Source organism: Neopsephotus bourkii, unplaced genomic scaffold (genome assembly GCF_033783945.1).
Source record: "Neopsephotus bourkii isolate Nb327-2 ecotype Australia unplaced genomic scaffold, CSIRO-AGI_Nbou_v1 NB_1763, whole genome shotgun sequence".
Taxonomy (NCBI): domain Eukaryota; kingdom Metazoa; phylum Chordata; class Aves; order Psittaciformes; family Psittacidae; genus Neopsephotus; species Neopsephotus bourkii.
Genome location: NW_026902237.1, coordinates 1,258,373 through 1,273,019, shown reverse-complemented (window position 1 = coordinate 1,273,019; position 14,647 = coordinate 1,258,373). Strand labels below are relative to the sequence as shown.

At 47.9% G+C, this 14,647-nt stretch overlaps 1 long non-coding RNA gene across 1 annotated transcript; it reads right to left on the bottom strand.

Moving 5' to 3' along the window:
- Window positions 1-10,306: 10,306 nt before the first annotated feature.
- On the bottom strand, window positions 10,307-14,121 carry LOC133225544 (uncharacterized). The gene is made up of 2 exons (XR_009729184.1): window positions 13,951-14,121; window positions 10,307-10,870 (listed from the first exon to the last, which is right to left on the bottom strand). It is a non-coding gene; the product is annotated as an uncharacterized LOC133225544 (long non-coding RNA).
- Window positions 14,122-14,647: the final 526 nt, after the last annotated feature.

The following is a 14,647-nucleotide window of genomic DNA, read 5'->3' as shown; positions in this document are numbered from 1 at the left end:
GTCTTTATGTATTTCTGGAGTCACTCCATCCATTGGCGACAATTGGTGTCTCCTCACAACTGAGAGTCACCAGTGTTTCATCTTGCTCCTGGTGTAGTTCACCTTATCCAAGGTTCATCTGAATCCTGCCAGTTGAGGGTGCTTGTGACTCCACTGGATTCCCAAACTTAGACAGTGATCCTTTAAAAACAGTGTCTTGGTGGAAAACATGTGTCACCTTCAGTCCCAGCATCCACAGCATTTGCTATTACAAGACTCATTTTGGATGATAAAATAATAACCCATTTGCGGGACCTGGTTTAATTGCACAGTGCATCTGTGGAGTGAGGAGGGGATGGGGCACAGAAGCAGAATCCTTCGTCTAAGGCAAATTCCCAAGCAACCAGCTAATAGGAGAACATCGAGGACGTTAAGTAGATTAGACACATCAATAGAATCTACATAAGTGACGCCAAATTTAGTAACAGCAAAGGGGAAAACAGTTTTATTTTCAGTCAGACTGCTAAGCAGTGGCTCCAGGTCTATTCAGGGTTAGGTACTGGGTTTCTTTGCAGCACACACGACATTAAGTGCAGAGGAAGTGCTAACTAAAGTAAATGGAGTTTAAATTTCTGCAAAAAGAATGATGTACTGTACCTATGCATTTTATAGCACTGGGTAAGTAGTTTAATGTCTCAGCCAATATCAAACACTTCATTTGCAAATCTTAGTGTGCTGGGCTCCCTCGTGGTTTGTGTAATAAAATGGGATGGTTAAAGGGCATGTCCTTGCATTGACTATTCCTTCTAAATTTGAAGGGCCCAGCTGTTATGTAAATATTTACTATAATTAACTGCTGGAGCTCACTTGTTGTCCCAGTTTGCAGAAGTTGTCCAAAGTTACTGTTATCCATAGACATGGAGACGCTCTCTGTAAATACTTTTACCATGGCTGAGTGTGGTGGAAGGGGAGGTTTGCCTGATCCTGCTTGTCATATCTGACCACTACAGTCATTATCACCCTGTTTTCGTATCTACTTGCAGTCAGTTGTTCGCCGTCTGTAGGCAGTTTAATTGGGTTGTAGATTATTCATAACAAGGGTTAAAAGCTGGCACTGCCCTTGTGCCTAACAGCCTGAGCTGGACTCTGACAGAGTGCTGTGGGGACACAGTTACCTGCTTCCGGACCAAAACGGCCTGGATCCCATGTGTCTCCAGAGTGCTGAGTCTGCACTAAATCCCTGCAAACCTGAGATGGCAAGGCCATTGGGGTGTCTCTGCCCTGGGTTCCTGAAAACACAAGTTGGGGCTGGAGAATAGAGGCACCTGAGGGCACTGCATAAAGTCCATCCAGGTTTAATAGCTCCATCTCAGTATGGGCACTGCTGCATCTAGGTTTTTTCCTGAAGAACCACTTATGCACTTCTGCATTATGCTCTGCAGTGTTCTGCAGCACTTCACCTAAGCTGAGGGGCTGTGCTATATTGAGCCACAGTGCCAGCAAAGGCCGATGCTGGGCTGATGCAGTGGCTTGGAGCCCAGATTGCAGCTCAGAGACACCTGGGAGCTGGTGCTACCCCAGGTTTAGCAGAAGCAGCCCCAAGCCAGAGCTAATGAGCTCTGCTGGATCTGACTGATTCTTTGTGGACCGTCTCAGCTGTCTTCATGTCATGTGGACTAACATACTTGAAGGATTCTCATTACTTATGTTTCTTTGTTGCCTGGGGTGCTCCAGCCCCTCTGACTACACCGCTCTGCAAAAAGGGAAAATAAAGAAATCAATCTTGAGCTTACAGGTAGAAACAGAAGAACCAGGGCAGGCCAAGGAATAGCAGATGTACCATAGGGTGCCATGCTTAACTTTGCGTTGTGTGCCAAAACCATTCTGGCTGTGCTTTTTATTCCCCCGTTTCCCCTTAAGATCTCGCTTGCCATGTTTGGCTGCTGCGCTGCGCGGGTACGTGCGTGTGGGCTTCTGGAGCTGTCTCTGAATCCATGCCCGGGAGGAGGAAGGAGTCTTTAAAAATTAATACTGCGAGGCAGCGTTAGTGGCAGCGCTGGCAGAGCAGGCGGAACCGCTAGCAGGGAGAGCCCGCGGTTGCACGGGGGAGCAGGAGCTGCGGCTCCGTGCCAGCAGAGGTGACGCGCTCCCGATCCCGCTGAGAGCAAACCGCCTGCCAGCAGCAATGGTGTTTGACCCTTCCGTGGAGCTGTGCGGATGGAGGCTCTGAAAATAGCCACCAAAGCATCCCTTGCCTGCCCTCTGCGATAGAAGCCCTCTCTCCGTCCCTTCAGATCAGACATTCAACAGCATTTCCTGGCGTGCTTTGCCTTGCTCTCTCCAGTGTGTGCCACAATGCTCGGGAATACAGACTGGGGTGGACTAGACGGTCTTTTTCCCAATGTAGCATCATCTGGCTTCAGTAGTCTAAAGGATTTAAATCCTGGCCCTCTCTTTACCTTGTGTTCAAACCTTTGTTCTGTGCCAGGACACCAAGCCTAGGGCAGTGATTTGGATGTACAGATTTGGCTGCAGTGGTGGGTGATGTGCGTGCTAACTCACTCCTGCTTTTGGCCAGTGCTGTTTATTTTTTGCCAGCTTCAGGTGCCCTTTGGTTTGGTGAATGGGGTCATCACTGAAGAGCAGAGCTGGCTGGGAAGGCAGGAATATAACCACATCTTCCCCCCCCCTTTTTCCTTTTTTGTTTTTAATCTCAGGCTTTATTAAAGCTTCTAGCATTTCATCTCAAATACATCCAGAACACCTTTAGCAGTCCTAGCATGAAGCTGAAGCCCAGGGACACTGAATTGTCTGTCTAAAGGATTTTGGCTGGTGTGACCCCTGCATGTCTGATGACTAGGCTGCGGAGGGAGCCGCGGTTTTATGACATTAAATATTAACAGCTGGATATTAATAATGAAGGCTGACAGCTCCTTTCCCAGCTCCCGAGGTTGTTTCTCTCCCAGCTGCAAGACCAGCAGGATTTGTGTTTTTTTCACTGCCTGCGCACTGTGGTCAGGGCCCCCTGATCTCACAGGGTCAGGGAAGGTAAGGAAAATAACACGGAGGTGTCACTGCTGTGAATGGGAGTCGCTGCTGTCTGCCAGGGTCCTGGACTGTACGGGCTCTGCTGCCTCTAGTTAGCGTTGTCACAGCTTGCTGATTGGAAAGCAATTTACCATTAAAGGCAGAGAAAATGTAGCAGGCTAATAATAAAACGGGGGGAAAAAAGTGGCATTGGGAAACCTAGCAGATTTTTATGCATTGCTTTGAGCCAGAGGAGATAAAGCTATACCAACACGTTTGTATTTTATTGCTGTTTGGACTGTGCAAATAATGCAGTTAAGATTATCATACTCTGCCCTCCAAAATCACGTTTTTCTCTCTTCCTTGCTTCTTTCCCTTTCTTGTCATCAGCTGCAGCTTCCCTCCAGCCTAGGACAGCTGAAATGCTGCTTCAGTCTGTAGCTATATCAGTCTTGTTCCTAAGATAATTTACAGGAGATGCTAATGCACAAGGCAGACTCTTCCCTCCCACCAGCAGCATCACACAGCTGAATAAGTCATGTCTATAGCTCAGATCAGGTGGCTGGAGGGCAGAGGAACACAAGTCCTCTCTTGAACTCGTGACCCTCAAGCCCTGCCTTGCAATGTGCTAAACGTTGCTGAAAAGTCATCTCAGAGGAATTTGAGCAGGGCTTTATTTGAATAAAGAAATACAGCACAGAGCACACAATAGTCACTAATAAATCACAGGTTGGTTTTATTTTGCTAGTGCAACTCTGCCTTATTTTTTTCCATATTGGACTTTTCTCCAAATTACATTTTCCCCGTTGTGCACTTTTGTTCTTTTTACTATGTGACAAATGGAGGTGCTGTTTATTATTTATTCTTTGGTTTTAACATTGCGCAAGCCAGATCAATTCAGTTTTTGACAAGTAAGTCTGCTTTTTGCAGGAATCACCTAGTTGGATCAGTACTCTCTCTACTGATTTTTCTGCAAAAGCTGACCTCCAAACCTGTCTACTCCACAGTGAAACTCCATTTATCCAGACTGATTTTAAACTCTGTCTTGGTCAAATCTAGACCATATCCTCTACTTTGACCCCTGTATCAAATAACAGCCTAGTACCCTTTTATGTAAATGGTTTCCAATGTTCCCTGTGCCTGTAGTTAAACACTTTGGATTGACAGCACATAACTTGGAATAAAACTCAGTTTTATTCTGAGCAAAAGTAACTTAGAGCAGATGGCTAAAAAGACATGCAGAGAGAGCAGGACAGAAGGTTTGGGCTGCATGAGGTAGATCTGGGCCATGACGTGAGATGCTGGGCACGAAGAGAGACCTCAGAAAAAGGTAAGGATGTTTTCAGCTCCTAAACTCTCATTTTTAACCCTCTTCCGTGTGCTAAAAGCTTTCAGTTCAATATTTTCTCACATCTGAACACTATCGTGTTTGCTGCGCTATTTGACACAGCATTACACATGGCTTTTGGGTCAGAGCCAGCAAGGAACAGGCATTTTGGAAGTTTACCTATTGTCTGTGTTTGAATTGCTGTGCTCGTAGTACTGCCGAGTCCAACTGCTGTAAAACCAGCTGCTCCCTTGGTCATGAGATAAAAAATCTCAGTGAGGAAGAGGGTGTCTGTCTGTGTTTTGAAGCTTTGAGGTTCACAGAGTCAAGAAGCTGTATGAGGGAGTCGAAGAGAAGGCACAAAGAAGTGTATTTGGAAAAGAGACCAAGGTGAGATTCTCATGTAACCCAAACCTTGAACATGGGAATTAGAAAGTATTGTGTATCGCAAAGTCTTCGGTAAAATGATGACACTTGGCAACAGATTGGTTAAAATTGACCCTGGTCTGCTCTTGTCTGCACTTGCAGCTAAGATGTAACCAGTTGTAGTGTGACCATGTTCAAACACAGTCACATGCTGTAGTAAGGCTAATCCTACGGATGTTTTTCTTCTGCCTTTTCTATCCATGGACCTGTACCCTGCTCAGCAGAGGTACAGGGTGTAATGAAATAAGCCCTGTCCTCACCAGCTCTCACTACAGCTTCAGCAGTAGTAGGAACAGAGGCAGCTGGAAAGGGACAAAGATCATCTGCGGTGCATGGCAATGTCTGTCAGACGAGGGAGGGCTCCTGATGCAGAAAGTAGCCCAGGGAGTGGCAGGGGGAGGCTGATCCGTGACCCTCTTCTCCAGACCTTCTACAGACCTAATGTTGGGATGTGAAATCATGCCCAGGTGCTCAGTGGACAGAGCAGGCAGTGGGCAGTGCCAGTGGAGCACTGGAGCCCTTTTCTTTTCTTCTGTCAGTGTTAATGGACCAGGCGGTGTGTGAGTCTCAGGTAGGAAGGGTCTAATGCAGCAGGGTCAAACATATTGTGGGGAGAAGGCCATGGCTGTGGCAGGGAAGGGACAAGTGCACTGGGGAGGAACTGCCTTTGCAGCTCTGACTGCAGATTCTGCCTCTCTTCTTAGCTCAAGGGACTCTCTCCCCACCCACCTCTTTCCTTAAACAGCAAGAGGATGTGTTCCTCTCTGGCAGGAGCAGTCTAGAGCCTGTTCTCTGGAGGTGGAAGTGGCAGAAGCAGCAGGATGGGGAGCATGGGTGAGGATGATACCCAGCCCTGGTGAGACTTCTGCTGGAGAGCTTGGCCATGGTACTGGAAACCCCAGGAGGGAGAGGATGGCAGGGTCCTGGGAGGTGACATGGCAGTCCTGTGGAGAGGACACAAGGAAGGGGACAAGAAGCCTGATCCTTCCCAACTCAGGACAGTTATGGGAGAGCTTCTGAGGCTGTGCTGCTCTTCATCAACAAAACTGTCAGGGAGGACGGGTGCTGGAGCAAAAGCAGTTTTAAAATTAGGTCATGACAGAATGCTTCTGTAGGGGAAATGCCCTGGGTCACAACAGTGTGAAGCCAGGGAAGCCCAGGGGTGACAGCAGTTTTCTGCTACCCTGTATCTCTGAAAGCCGCCTCTGCTCTGGTTCGAGATGAGCCACAGCAGTCCTCAGGGAGCGGATTAGCGGCTGTTGCCCTGTGATGGGAGGCAGGACTGGTGGGCAGGGAAGGGTTGGTCTCCGTCCTTACAGTCCTGAGGTGTTTCACTGTCCTGTGCACAGTGGGTGTAAATGCCTCGATGACCAGGGGCTGAAGGAGTTTGTGTTATGAAGGTGAGGGGTTACAGGGTTCATGCACTGGGAGACGGCTGTTCTGGATTTCTGCAAGGCAAGCTGTTCCACTGGCTGGAGGTTAGGGATGAGAGGCAAGGGGGAGCTAGACGTGCTTAATTGCCTGTAACTAATCAGGCATGTACACTCATCCTTCCCCTCCCTGTTCTGAAGAAGTACCCTCAGCCTCTCTCCTGATTCCTGTAGAGCCAGCAATGAGGCAGTTTATACAGACATGGACACAGACACTGTGAAGTGCAAAGCATTGCCTGCCTCATGCTCAGTCCCTGTCAGCACCAGGACTGGCACCATCAGGATGGTCATAGTCTCTGCACACTCTCGGCATAAGAGCTATTAAAAAATGAATAGCAGCTGTGACAAACCCCAGGGATTGTTAAAAGAAGGACTTAGAACTATTTGTTGCAAAATCACATAGTATTGCTGGGGTATAGTTATTGCTGGGACCCTGAGGTGGGAAAAGGATGTAGGATCAGGAGTTTAAAATGATGTGTGGTGAGTTCCTTCATACTTAATACTGGTTTTCAGCATCTTGGTACCTGGATTTTCAGTGGAAGTAATTAACTCTGCCAGACTAAGAATTTTAGATCAAGTTGAACAGAGCTAATTTTGGATCAAATCAGAGCTCTCCTTCACAGGGAAAATGCTGAAGGCACAATTCCCAGTCCTTATAGTGACAGTGAGTAAAAGGCGATTAAGACAAGTTCTGGGGGAAGCTCGTGGCACCCATTGTCATACTCAGCTGCTCCTGTTGAAAAACTTCAGTTTCCCAGTAGTAAGAGCATGCCCCTGCAGGCATCCCTTCCTCAGGAGCCCATCACAACTGCTGCTCCTCAGAAGCCCGTAGTGGGAGAGGGAAACTGCCTGGAATGAAGCAGTGGGCAAATTTCCATGCATCCTCTCTAGCCTGTGAGCTGGCTGCTCTTCCAAGTCACTGTGCTGGGGAGGTTGAACCCCTGGGCTTAAAGCAGTGATCATGATCCCCAATTCAGGGTGAGACTCTGGCTTAGAGTGAGACACGAAAAGCAAACATGCAGCGCTGCCCTAGGGAGCCCAGTTTGTTGGCAGCATTAGCAGTTAGGTGGCTATATTAGCATTTTAATCAAATAACTAGATATCCTAGAATTATATGTTTGAATCTCTGTAGGCTAAACATAGCTTCAGAGGCAAATAATTTCCATGTAATTTTAGGGTGGAGAATGTCCTCTGGGTAACAGCTGCCTGCTCTGCATGGGCATTAAAAATCCTGTGGCACTTTATTGAAAGCAGGGGTTTGTCTCAGAGGCCATGCTTGAAACATCCCTCAGTGCGCTGGCTGTCTGCCCGGCTGTAGTCCCAACACAGCAGTTCAGGGGGACACACTGCAGCTCCTGTTCCCTATATTAACTGTGGAGTGTCATGGGAGCCTTGATAGAAATATGGACTGCTTGCCCAAGGTCACAGCAAGGATGACCTTGCTGGCATGGGTCTGAGTGTTTTAGCTCATGTGGTACAGTGGGTGCCCAAGCCCTGGGAAGAGTAAGACCTTTGAGGATAGGGAAACTGTTTGCCCAGTCACAGGCTGGCCCAAATCCTGCCTCATCAGCAATATCTGACAGCTGGCTGTATTGACTGGTGGAAGTCCACTGGTTGTTGCAGTGGACATGTGTCTACAGGCCCAGGTTCAGTATGGAACGTTCTCAGGATGACATCCAGGCTGCACTAGAGCTGACTTTACATGTTTTTTTCCCCGCAGTTTTTTATGACATCAGTGATGTAAAAAGTTCTAATGATAAACCATCTGGAATAGTTTTTTTTTTCAAAAGGAAAGAATGAAATAGATGTGAGCTGGCAGGAGCTTTCAGAGAGATCTCCCCCACCCCCCTCTGTTTATATATTATGCGGAGAATTCTACAGGAAAATGGGATATACGAAGTTGAGCATTTCATGACAAGTTGTCACATTCTGTGCATAAATTTCTGTAAAGTGTTAGGCACCAGTGCTGGGAGGAGATATTAGGTCACTCATTGCTAATCCTGGAAAGTTTAGGGGACTTTGCATGTCCTTTGCAAGTGCCCCTTTGATGGAATAAACATCATCTGTCCAGAATTACTCCTTCATGGTGTATATAACCCATCCATTTATTTGATAAAGGTACCCATAAAAAAACCCAGAAATGACCTAACAGCACTCCCAGTACTAATATTAATTCAATCCTGCTGTTCATCTTTTTATCTTCCAGCTTTCTGCTGCATGAAATAATGAAGAACTCAAAGTAATACTCAGTCCTTTTTAAAAACACGTTATGAATACTAACCTTGATTCCTCTTCTTCCTGTTTTCAGGAGGTTAAATATCATTTTTCAGAGGATTTAAGTACTTCGGGTGCATTTGAAGGTCCTTGAGTGACAAATGTTAAGAACCTCTGAACACGAGCTCTATTAAACACTCCCCAGTGCATTTGACGGATGTATCAGAACCAGATTCTGATGGTCCCAACTCCAGCCATGGTCTAATCACCCCTCTTTCAGATGCTGTTTGCAGGTGATGGCAGAAGAGCATCACATTTCTGATGACTCAGCATTTTCAGGAGAGGTTTGCTTTAGGACACAGCTCTTCTGCAGTTCTGAGCTCCCATATTACTCCATCATTCCTCCTTAACAGTGCATGGCATCGTCATCTTTGCTTCCTAGGAGGAGGGTAATACTGCATCAAGCAGTGGTATAGGGGGTGGTTTGTGGGGGAAAATGGATGTTTTTCTCTTAGCAGTGTTAGGACAATTTCAGCCTCTACTTTCTCACTCACCCTTCCCCTGCTGTTTCATGTAAACCTCTCATGAAAGCAACAGTCTTTCTAAAGGTGTGTTCAGAGTGTTACTGCTTGAGCCCACAGGGACAGCACATCTTCCACACAGATTTCACCCAGGGAATCTGGACAGTGCTCGTGCACAGATGCTGGCTGGATGCAGGTGAGAGTTGCTAAGGTGCCCAAACCTGCAGTTTGCCCAGTGGTACCCTCAGAAGGCAGTAAGTACTCATAAAAGTTGGAGCACTGCTTTGTAGAGCCCAGGGCATATTTCCCTCTGACTCTATACAACCACTGTCAGGTAGAATCCCCCAGGTAAACCCCACTATTCTAAGGGCCCTCTCACAGCCTGCCCAGCCCACAGAAAAGTGCCTGGTGTAGAGGACTGCCAGCAGCATGTACAACATCACGTATACAGGCTCTTCACAGACAATGAAAACAAGGCAGAACTGCTCTAATCACCCCAGAACTGAAGCTAAAACCCCTCTGTCAGCTAGTTCATTCCCACTGTAGAGGTCAAGATACAAGCCTCAATCATAATATTAAACCTACCCCCTCTCCCTGCCATGCTATATTGTCTAGGTGAGGAGAAAGGGGAAACTGTTCTCATTCTCTTCCAATTAATTAGAAATTGATGTGCGGGAGGGCTCATCCAGAAAATAACAGGAGTTATTATGTTTCATAACTGCATACAACTAAGGATGTGCTGCATAGAATTCAGAGTCAACAAGAGTCTCTGGTATCAGGGTCACGTCAGTACATCCTCTCTAACCAAAGTAAATCAGTTCAGCATGCTACCTGTGTAGGGGAGAGCTGCGTGGACCTTCAGACTTCAGCTCTCGGGGAAGGCTGGTCCTTACTGGCATGCACAGCAGTCCTTTCCAAATCTGAATTCTCAGTGCTATGTTTTCTCTTTGCCTTATTATGAATGCATGTGGTTAAAGGCTTTCCTCCTCCCTTTTAAAGATCACATTTAATTTCTCTCTTTTGCTCTAATGATTTAGATGAAATATTTAAGCTCTCCCCTGTAAATCCCCCTGGGGCACCTGCAAGAAGGGTGTGAGACCTGAGTGAGGGATGGTGAAGGGGCACGCACTGTTAACTAGTGGAGGCTGGCAAGCCCCTCACGCGTCAGCTCATGCTCTTGTGGATGGCTCTGAGGTCTGGCTTCACAGGAACCGATTCATGCTGGCATTTGGAAATAACCAGACTCTGGCAGCAACTCCCACTCTGACAGGAGAGAGCCAGAAACCAGTTTAATAGGTTGCTGCAGCCAGCGAAGTCCTCCGGTGAGGAGCAGTGAAGTGAAGAAAAACAAAGGCCACTCCAACTGCTGCCACAGCAGACAGTTGAGAGCAAAGAATCATTTTGTTGCATATAGAAGGCGGGAGTGAGGGAAAGAAAAGAGTATGAGATTAACCATTCTGTGATTCTATGGCATTTTTTACAGCTAATGGTTTCTTTCCTTTCTCCCCTTCCCATTAAAGGGGATGAAAATACACAGAAAGAATCCCACAGATTTTCATTCTTCTGGTAAGAAACAACAGCGCAGCCAAAGCTTCTTCCTCACATTAAGTTTTCAGAAGGGAAGCCTGTTCTGCTTTCTGTGGCTCCTCATTGCAGCGTTTTTCTGGCTCCAGCAACCTAATAGGTTGATTGCTGAGCCTCTTCTGTTTCAATTACTTTTGATTGATTCTCAGGTCTGTGTCAGCCGCTCGGTGCAGCCACCATCCCAGGAACAAATCTGCAGCAGCTGAAGGTGAAAATAGCTTCCATGAACACTTAGATGGGAGTTCAAGCATCTTTTCTAAACATGATGTTGCTGCAGCTTTCCCTCCAAAATATGTCCCTGGCCAGGGCTGCTTGTTCCTGCTCCTGATGGCTTGCTGAGATGCACTTAGCCTCAACAGCAGCTAGGAAGGAGGGTGAAAGGAGCTTTAATATCTTTAGGCTGCTCAATTGCGGTTGCTGTAGGGCACTGCTGGTACCCCCTTTATGAGAGGGGCTGTGGCCTGGTAGAAGTCCCTCTAGGTTTAGGGAATGGAGGGGGACAGGGAGAGGTGAGACACAGAGGCTATGAGTTCTGAGGGCTTGCTTTCTTGTTTGCGTTTTTACTGAAGGAGCAATGGGAAAGGGAAGGGAGAGAAAGGGAGCTGGGGAAACAGAGTGGAGGTGATGATGACTGGATCCTCACAGAAGCACCCAGCCTCTGCAGTTGCTTTGTACTCATCTAACTATTTTCTCAGCATTAGCACCCTCAAGCCTTCAGACTGGCAAAGGAGTAGTGAGGACAGATCTGTAGTGCTGCCCTGGCTGAGAGCTAGTCTGGCTTCCTGTGTCAAGTCAGAGTAGACTGAGAGCGAAAGCAGTCTGGAGGATTGGGGCTATTTGTGTCAACAGCAGGATTCTATTTCTGTATTTTTAATTTCCTACTGTTGCTGTGCAATCCAGCTCAGCATGGGATGGCAGCATCATTCAGGCTGGCCAGGACCCTGGGAGGCTCAGAGCAGGGTCAGCCCCAGGCCAGATGAGGCTGCTCAGGGTTCAAACCCCTCACGGTGGAGCCTGCGCAGCCTCGGGAGCTGCATGCTCTATTGACAGGCTGTCCTCACAGGGATGCTTTTTCCCCCTGCATCTAGTCTGAGTCTCTCTTGTTCCACATTATGCCTGTTGTCTCCTCTCCTCCTGCCACACACTGTGGTGCAGTTCTCAGTTCCCTGTTCCTGATGACCTTCCTATGGGTATGGGCAGGCCTCACATTTGCCTTTCTTTGATTGTCAGAGAAATACCTGGGCCTCAACAGTCTTTTGAAGGTGCTAGAGCGTGGCCTTGCAAGGACATGGGCCAGGTCTCTTGGCACTCTGGGATGCACCATTGAGCCTGATGGACTTGAAAAGAGCAAGATCTCTCAGGCAATACCTGAGTGAATGCCTGTCTGCTTGCTGGGTAGCTTTCCTCTGAGCCCAGGGGCCTGGGAGACCTTGCTGATGATGACTGAGATAGAGAGGGCATTGAGTACCTTAGCCTTACCTGTGCCCTGTTCTCCCCAAATCATGTTCTCTGTTCAGCAATGGGCCTGTATTTTCTCCGTTTCACCTTTATTGCTAATGTAGTGGTAGAAGCTCTTCTTGTCATCTTTGGTATTTCCTCCATGTGACAACTCTAGGTGAGATTTGGATCAAAAGTAACTATGGGGCACCCTCCAAAAATTAACCAACTCATCACAAAGAGCTGGGCTTCCATTCCCAGACTGAGGTGGGCTGATGCAACAGGGTGCTGCTTCAAATAACCATGGGGAGAACTTGTACTGCTGCCTAAGGCAGTGGGTGTGCAGTGGTGAAAGCTTTCATGCAGGGGAAACCTGGTGCACGCAGTGTTGAACTCAGAGCAGCTCTGCCAGGGACATGCCTGTCTCCTTGTGGACTGTCCTCAGCAGCCAGGCAGGAGGAGAGGAATGCTCATGTGCCTCCTGACTGGTGGGGTGGGCAGGTTTGTGCGGGAGTCATGGGTTCTCTTACAGTTAACGTGTCTTGTGGAATATACCCCCTTGTGTCTGTGAGGAGGAGTTGGCGCGGGGTAGCAGAGCAGCATTTGAGGAATGGGCTGACAGACGCCTTTGGGGTCCCCTTCCACCCTGAAAAGAGAGCTCTGTTGACACTAAGGTGATCCAGCCACACTCTCCTGCCCCATGCCCCACGAGCACAGTGCTCCTTGGGGTCCCACTGCAAGGGAACAGCCGGACTAGCCTCCCTCCACCCCTATCCCTCCGGCACCCATGGGTGGCAGGGCAGGAAACAGGCTGGGAGGGCAGGTTAATGTGAACGGACATGCTGTGAGAAATGGATACTGAATTATCCCCTGATCCAATAAAGCTCTCCACACACGCTCTCAGAAAAGCCTCGGTGAACAGGCAGGCCTCAGGAGCTGCTCAGCAGCTCAATAAAATCTGTCTCTGCCCTGTCAGATCGAAAAGGGAAACAAATGGCACAATTCCGGGCCTTCCCCGGAGGAAGCCTTGCTCCAGCGTGAACAGCTCTGCCTGCACCAGCTCCCTGCCTGCAGCCTGAGGGAACCACATCACAGGCAGCTGCCTGCAGCAGCACCCTCGCAGCTTCCTCCCTCCCTCCCTCCTTGACTTCCAGGCATTATCACAGGGAGGGGTTTCACCCCCCATGCATGACTGCTCTGAGGTGCCTGCTGAGCCCCAGCAAAGGGGCTGCAACAGGGGAGAGCGGACGGAGGGTTAGCCCCCTGCCATGAGCCCCAGCTTGCTTGGTTGTCTGAAGGTGGCTGCCCGGGTGGGAGCATCCTTACAGGATGTGTTTGCCTTTCCAGGGGCTGCAGTAGTACAAGCTGCCCTGCTTGGAGGAAGGGTTTAATCCTGTTACACTGACATCAGTTTCTTCTGCTGTCTCTGATGGGGGCTGTTGCACCTCTGCACACAGGTGTAGGATGATTCATGAGTTTGTGTGCTGTATCTGCACTCAGGTTGTGCTAATCCTGTTTAGTCATTTTTCAGTGGATTTCATTTAGATACCAGGCTGGGGCTCTGCATGCCCTTGACAATACCAAGCAGCACCATTGCTCATATTTAAACTCACTGACATAGCTGGTGATTGTGAAATTAAAAGAGACAATGACCTAAAACTCTTACCCAGCAGCAGTTTCCCTCCTGCCAATCACTGCTCTTGTATTTTCTGTCCCTTTTCAAAACCCAAGGAAAAGGGGCAGATTTTGCAGTTTACCTGGAAGACCACCAGGTCTGGGCTCTTCTGGACCACCCTGCATGCCAAGGATGCTCCAGTTGAGCTTGCATTGCTCAGAGGGGTATCAGGCATAACCTGCCATGGAAACCCGATGCAAAGCCACAGCAAACTCCTTGCAGAATGCAACGCAGGTAATGTGTGCCATCCTCACCCCTGTGAGCAACTCACTCATGCTCACCACAGCCAGAAATAGCCTGGGCTGCTAGGGCCCAGCACTCAGCTCTCACCTCCCATCAGTGACCACTTTCCATCTCTGACTGTACGCACCAGTTTGCTGCCTTGGCCTCTTTTGCTGGCTGGCTGAAGGAAAGGTCTAATCCCTGAAATGGCAGATGGAGAGAGATGTTGTTGTGTTTTATTCCATGGCTTTTGATACTAAGCAAATAAGTCAACTGGCTTGCCACACTTTGATTTTAAACCTGTTACCTGAGCTGAAAAAACGGCTTCTATTAACACTGCAGCAATGGGGAGAAAAGGCTTGTCCTGCAGCTCTAGCTTAAAAATAAAACCAAAAACAACCACAGAGAAACAGCTTGTGCCCCTGCTACATGGATGTAGGCTTTAATTTCATCTCAGATTTCTACCATCATAACACTTGACAGCAAGTGTTATAGTTATGAGGACCCAGATTTGGAAGGGTATTAACAGTGTCTAATTTTCGTTGGTTTTAGTGAGCGGCAGGTGCATAAAAACCTTTACTATCTGGTCTCGGATTTCCACTACTATACTGTCAGAAAATGCTCCTTTTCCAGTAGATACATACTTTCCTTTATTGTTTTCAGAGACAACTATAGAAACGGGGCTTTGTGAAACCTAGCAAGTAATAGTAACTGGCTATAACGTCTAAGTAATATTAGCTACTCACAGAATAAATGAAAGATTAAAAGGCAGTAATCTCCTTCCCTCTTTGTTGCTCCCTATTAA